This window comes from Pseudoliparis swirei, chromosome 19, assembly GCF_029220125.1.
Source record: "Pseudoliparis swirei isolate HS2019 ecotype Mariana Trench chromosome 19, NWPU_hadal_v1, whole genome shotgun sequence".
Taxonomy (NCBI): Eukaryota; Metazoa; Chordata; class Actinopteri; order Perciformes; family Liparidae; genus Pseudoliparis; species Pseudoliparis swirei.
The window spans coordinates 8,708,392-8,715,764 of NC_079406.1; positions in this window are offsets into that span (position 1 = coordinate 8,708,392).

The following is a 7,373-nucleotide window of genomic DNA, read 5'->3' on the forward strand; positions in this document are numbered from 1 at the left end:
AGCCAAGGCAGCCCAACAATGTCTAGCGGTTCAACATCTCAGGGCGAATCTCATCCACCCCCGAGGGGGGAGTTGAAGACCTCACAGACAAGATCCTTCACCAGACGTTCCCAGTTCACCCTCACCTTACAGTACACTGTAGGGCTTGCCAGGTCTTAGTAGCCAACTCCCCCACCATCTGATCCATTCACCACTAGGTGGTGATCAGTTGACAGCTCTGCTCCTCTCTTCACCTGAGTGTCCAAGACATACAACCACAGCTCAGATTTTAAGATTAAAAGTCCATCATTGATCTCCGGCCTAACGTGTTCTTGTACCAGGTACACTTATGAGCCACGTTATGCTCGAACATGGTTTTTGTTATGGACAAACCGTGGTTATCACAGAAGTTATATAATGAAACACTGCTCGGGTTCAGATCGGGCAAGCCGTTCCTCCAAATCGCCCTCTGCCAGGTTTCTCTGGTGTTGAAGTATCCCAGGAGAACTATGAAGTCGGCAGGTGGCACCCTTTCTACCGACTACAACAAGGCTGAATACTCTGAACTGTTGTTAGGTACATAAGCACAAACAACAGTCAGTCTTTCTCCCTGAAACCCGAAGGTGCAGGGAGGCGACCCTTTCGTTCTCCAGAGAAAACTCCAAAACAGCGGCGCTCAGCCGGGGGCTCGTGATTGTACCCACTCCCGCCCGGCACCTTTCACCGTCGGCAAGTCCAGAAAAGGACAGGAGCTTGGTTCCACAAACAATGCTGTGCGTGGAGGTGAGCCCAATTATATCTAGCTGGTACCGCTCCACCTCCTGGACCAGCTATAGATCTTTCCCTGCTAGCGAGGTGACGTACTTCCCTAGAGCTAGTCTATGCTGCCGGTGATCGCTGCCCGGTCTACACAGCACCCGACCCCGATGCTTTTCCCTGTGGGTTCTCCATATTATTTCTTCGGGCTGAGCACAACAAGGCCCCACAGGCGAAGGCCCGGCCACCAGACGCTCGCCGGCAAGCTTCCCTCCTGGGTCTGGCGCCTGAAGGGTGCCCCGGTTTCCCTTGTTCCGTTTTTTTAACCGCTCTTAGTCTGGGCTCTCCCCTGAGACCTGTTTGCCTTGGGAGACACTACCAGGGGCTAATGCCTTAGACAACATAGCTCCCAGGATCACTGAGCCTCTCAAACTCCTCCACCGCGTTAAGACGGCAATTCGTGGAGGAGCATTGTCTGGATGACACAATCATGCAAATAAATAATTCACTTTAATCCCCACTTTTACATCATCAATACCAAGTTGCCTTTGCAGAAGCTATACTCATACGTCACAATGTCAAATTATATCCCATCACCATCACCAAGTGGCAAGATAAAAACAGCCGGCAGCAGATGATTTGTCTCGTGTCTTTCGTTGCTTTTTCAGAGGGTTTATGGTCACTCTTTACTCCAGTAAAACCATGTTTTATATGCCACTGTACTTAAAACAACAAAGCAAAAAACCATGCCCACGTTCGTTTAACCAAGTTCAATATCAAAAGAAAGACTTCTTTATTTAGTTTCTCTACCATCTCGACTGTTTCCTCAGCATGGCATGAATAAAAAGCAACACAGTAGATGTAAAATAAATGGTAGTCAAAGTCTGTCTTTAAACACATTTCCACATGTTTAAAGAAAATTATGTCCGAATTTGAAACTTTTCTCTTTGAGGAAGGAGCTAACAAGCATGCACTTAACAGCCTTAAATGTCAGTCGAAGCTAACTCAAGTGTTCATATGGTTACTGCCGTTAATAAGCTCAGCAGCTCACGGTTGGATGATCTTTTTACTGACTTTCTTTTCGGATAATCAGGCTCAGTTGGCCTCGCTTCTCCTCTTCTTCTGCTGAAAAGTTCAGAGGAGTCATATTAAACTGGTGGTGTATTTGTGACTCAACCTTGCCTCTTAACCCAGACTCAGTATGATTCAAATGCATTAAGTATTCCTTTAGTTCAGGTCACATATTGTGGCAGTGATTGACGGATTTGGTGGTGTTTTGCACATTCATATTCACACATACACACATATATAAATATAATATATATGTAAAAAATCCCTGATCAAATAAAAGATTCATGGCTGATCTCAGAATATTAAACTGCTCTACTGAAGGCCAGTCGTATGACAGCTATGGTGTGAGTGCTGTTGAGTTGGCTGGGAGCAAGAATATTAAAGAGAAATCTTGATGATCATCAACCAGTGTCAAAAAGATGAACGCAGGTTCAAAATTACATCTAAATAGAGATTGAGTTCACGTTTAAAATTTGGAACTGAGAAATTAATGTGGTTCTTCTTCTCTGACATCATTGCCAAAAACAGCAATACTGACAGGCCTTGTTTGTTACTGTCGAGAGGTAAAGACTCCCCCCCCCTGTATGCAGATGAAACCCAAATTGACATAATCATATCACCGGGGGATTATGGTCCAATACAGACACTGAGTAAATCCAGTGAACAGAAAAAAGATAGAAAGTGCCAGAATGAAACAAAGATATACAATTGAAGTCAATGTTGTTTGTAGACAAGAAGGAATATTTTAAAACCATGAAACAAGCTAGAGGTCTGGGGTAGTCATCAACTCAGCACTTAATACCAATAACCACATTAAGTACAAGTCAGCCTTCTTTCAATTTAAGAATATATCAAGAATTAAAGGACTAATGATGAGGAAAAACTTGTCAAATTTTCAGCTACAGTGGATCCACAGATTTGTTGCTGGAGTCCTCAATAAGATCGAGTGGATCACTTCACTCCAGGTCTGAGGTCATTACATCAGCTTCCTTTACTGACAAAGAGTGTATTTACAGAATACGACAATTGGTTTATAAAGCACTGAATGATTAATGGCCCAAGTGCGTTGCTGATGTGTTGTGCTGCACTATGAGCTTCCAGACCTCTCAAACATTGAAAGCAGCGGTCAGTCATAAGCTCCATGTATCTGGAACAAATTGACAGAAAACTGCAGGTCATCTGCAACCCTCACTTCATGAATAATTAGTTTGACTAGGTTCAAGGTATATGTACTTGGAGGCCATTTCACTATCGATTGAGCAGCATAGGCATAAACACAGCAGCTAATGCTGTTTCAAATGTGTATTATTCAATTTGACGAGGCCGCCAAAAGGTCCACAGAGCCACCGGTTGCCAGCGTGGAAAGTACTGCATCAGGGCGGAAGAGTGAGCATGTTGAGCCACTGAGTTGAGCCACTTGCCAATGCTGTGAAAAAGTGCAGCAGAGCTGCGGCATCAGCAGTTTCATCGCTGCTATTTCCGACAACAAGAGTAGTTTTCTCCGATAAAGCTGTGTGTCTCCGCTTGCAATCCTTTCCCCACTGTGATGAATGGCACTAGTCAAGGTCAACTCTGCCTACAGCTGGAGCCAGGACTCTCATGCACACACCCACACACACACACACACACACACACACACACACAAACACCCACCCACACACAAACGTTTGGCCATGTAGAAACTGTTGTTTAAGCAGGACAGATAGTTATGCACTAATCAAAGCTGGGATCTGGCTGCTGTACCTACGATATGAACAGGCACAGGCAGCATCACTGCTTCCTGATCAAAGTGGCACTGGGCTGTACAACACACAGGCGACTTTGTTTCTGTCACTATTTCCTCAGCTCGTGGGTCAGTGCCTTGCTGATGTGCTAGATATTTATATTCCATGCAAAGGGCAGCCATCCCTCTGGAGGAAAGGGATGAAAACATCAAATGGGGAAAAAAGACACATGGATATGCATGCAAATAGAAAAACATGAATACGCCACATTTGCGCTTTTCAAGCGTAAGCGAGACACAATTTAACAAGCAGCAGAGGAGGGTTTCACATTAAGTGATTTATTTTCCTATTACTTATATTCAGTTTTATTTGATATTGTGTTTATTCCATAATAGCCTTTTTTTATTTCAAAAGTCTGTTTTCATGTCATAAAACTGTTACAGTCCTTTTAACTTCGCTGCCTCCTCTTCAGCTGACAAGCCTGCAACCACAGTTAACCACAGGTCGCCTCGGCCATGCAGCTTGGGAAAAGCTGTGGTGGTGGTCGGGTCAACGAAGCCTGTGACTGACCACGGAGGGGTTTCAGCTGTGTGTTATAGATACACTGGACATATCCTATTCATGTTCAACATGCTGCATGATGGATACGGCTCAGCTTGTTCGACGTATCTGAATTTGTAACGTTAGAATTCACAACATATGAACATATGAATCAAGATTGTGTTACTTGCCGGTGTCATGCCTCACATCTTTGCATAAAGATAGTTTAGAGCACTGTTTAGCTGGTTGTAAAAACCTGTGAGACACATTTGTAATTTTGGGCAATGAAAAATAAACTGAATTGAATTTGTTTATTCCCAAAAAAGGATAGAGTTCAACAAGGGGAGGTAGGGAGCTGGTGAGGAGTGGAGAGTGAGGCGCTAAATGAGAAGCAAGGAGGCAGGCCAGAGGAAGGAGTAGAAAATGAGAGGGGAAGGCTGATGAATCAGGAGCAAGGTTTTATCTGTTTGCATTGACTGCATTGAACAATTCTCAAATATGTTAAAATATGTGAACACGTTTGCAAAAACGAATATTATTTATATAGTATTTTCCAGTTTTCACTACATATTTAATTGCATTCAATTGTTTGCTGAATAAATATTTCTTTAAAATCTCAAAACTCAAACCATGCAGAGAAGACCTCTTAAGAACTCTATGATAAAAGCATGATTTAAAAAAAATCAAGTTCATGCCGTGAGAGGAAAGCAAACACCCAGATTGAATGTCGGATCAGAAAAGGCATAGATGGGTCATTTTAATTAAAATGTTTAAGCGATCCCATTGAAATATGTTTTGTGCATTTTGTTTGTCTAAAACACAAAGTGACAAAGTGTGAATGATATGTTAGTGACCTCATTGTGGACACAAAAGCACGATTGCTTTTTTCCCCAATAAATATCAAAGGCTCAAACATGATAAGCAAAGATCAGGCTTTTGAATCAATTCATGGGCTGAGTGTCCCCTCCTGGTGCATGTAATCATGTTGTGAAGATGGAGTCATGTTAGGGTAGAGGGCCCTCTCTGAAGCATAAAAGTCCTACAAATGCCTTCCCCACCGGCAAAAATAGGCCCTCTCATTAGTCGAATAAGTTGTGAGAATATTGATTGGAGGTGTTTAAAGGACCCCGCCTCTCCTGACTGAGCAGAGAGGGCCTAAAGGAAGGAAAGGAAGACACGCTGGGTTCAAAGCGTGAAAGCGACAGAGCCATGTAATATCGAGCACAGCGAAGGCTGATGAGAGCGCTATCAGCTCTGCAGGTACATACGCCTCGTTATGAATATACACCTCGTTATGTTGAGATGTTTCAATAAAAGCAAGGCGAGAGTAACAGAAGAGTCAGAAAGCGCAAATGAATTTCAAAATGAATATAAAATATAGTCAAGACATTGACAAGGTTAGAAATAATGTTTTTTATTTGAGATATTAATGTTGTTCTTCAAACTTCAAGCTCAAAGAAAAGCCAGTTGTATAGCTTCTCTCAGCAGCATAACTGTTTTCAGCTGTGCCAACATAATTAATTGCACAAGGGTTTTCTAATCATCCAATAGTCACAATGTACCATTAGAACACTGGAGTGATGTTTGCTGGAAATGGGCCTCTTTGTAGATATTTCATTAACAACTATACGTTTCCACCTACAATAGTCATTTACCACATTAACAATGTATTAAGTGTATTTCAATTTCATCTTAATTGAAAAAAACATTGCTTTAAAAAAAATAATAAGGACATTTCTAAGTCACGCCAAACTTTTGAACGGTAGTGTACATCGGATGTATACTTTGAAAAGACACTGCATGTAACAAGCTGAAACTGACAGATGAAAAAACAATCACATTATTCACACACTCCATGAATTAGATGAGTTTTCTTATTATTAAAATTAGAAAACATTCATGAATTAGGCTCCATTAGTGCTTAACAGATTTCACGGCAAACCCTCAAAAGTGTGTTTCTGTAAATTATTTAGCATGCTGTGATGATATTCTCGCTAAAACCTGTCCAGCCCTTCACACACTGCGACACATTCCCCTGCTTTTCTCCACAAATTAAGCATTGGCCAGTCTAAATATTTACATAAAACACTTAAAATAGCCCACACAAATGCATTTGCATGCTGCAGCGCGCTAGTTGCATTATCAAAGCCTCGTGCCCATCTCAGACCACATCAATATGGAGGAAGATCAATCTCAATATTAACATGGAAGGATTCATAAATCCATTGTGTGAAAGATAAATGACTTTCTCCACCAAAACATTTTTTTCAAACATTTAAAATAGTTGTCATCATCTATAAGAAATTTGATGCACAACATATATCGTCTTGTTTTAAATTAATGTAATGGAAATCCACAGGTAAACGTACGTGAAATAAAATATTCATTGTCAACACATTGGGACATGGTATCATTGATACACAAACTGTTGAACAGACCAATCAGATGTCAATCACATGCACCTCAATGATCCACGGAAAGGGAGGACCACGGTTATTTTATGATTATCTTATTCTCTCTGCTGCTTTTTACAATAAAAATTTCCAAAACCAGACTAATTTGTAACATTTTCAGAAGTCAGAACTAGCGATGCGTCCGGATACCCGGCTCTAAACAGGAACCGATAAGACATTAAATTCCCGGTGTTGAGTTAATGGTTCTGCTGTCGGTACAAAAAAAGTTATGGAGTGAGATCTCAGCAGGAAAAAAAGCAACTCTGCAAACTCCCTCTCTATGTTTGCACGAGGGGCAGAGTCATGCTTTACTCTGAGACACACACACACACACACGAACATCGGCTCAGTCCAGCGTAGTAGAGAGGAGACAAAGATCTAAAGTGTTCCTACATGCGACTCCAGTAGATGCTGAGACTCAAACTCAATAAAAGGCTCACACGTAGAAGGAGGAACCAGCAGCAGTTCATCACAGCACGTGACCAACAAGCAGAACATACATCTGCAGAAATACTCATTTTTCTCCTGTTTGTGGAGCAGCCGTATCGACGAGTACGAGTATGATGAACATCCATCCATGCCTGAAAATGACATTATTCTTATTTTTGGGTGCCTGCAACCATGTTGAAGTCACACGTGTGATAAAATAGAACGCTATCATGCTTTATCAGCCTCCACCCAACTCCTCTCTTTTGTTTCTCACTTGAGCTGAAGAAGCAATACATTGCCTCACACTGAATCTTGTCTCATTTGTGCATTTCTTCTGTTTGTAGAATGATGCATTCCAGAAGTCCGTCGTGTGCGATCTCAGAGCATGTCTTAGGCGGACCGTACATTGCTCTCCATCCAC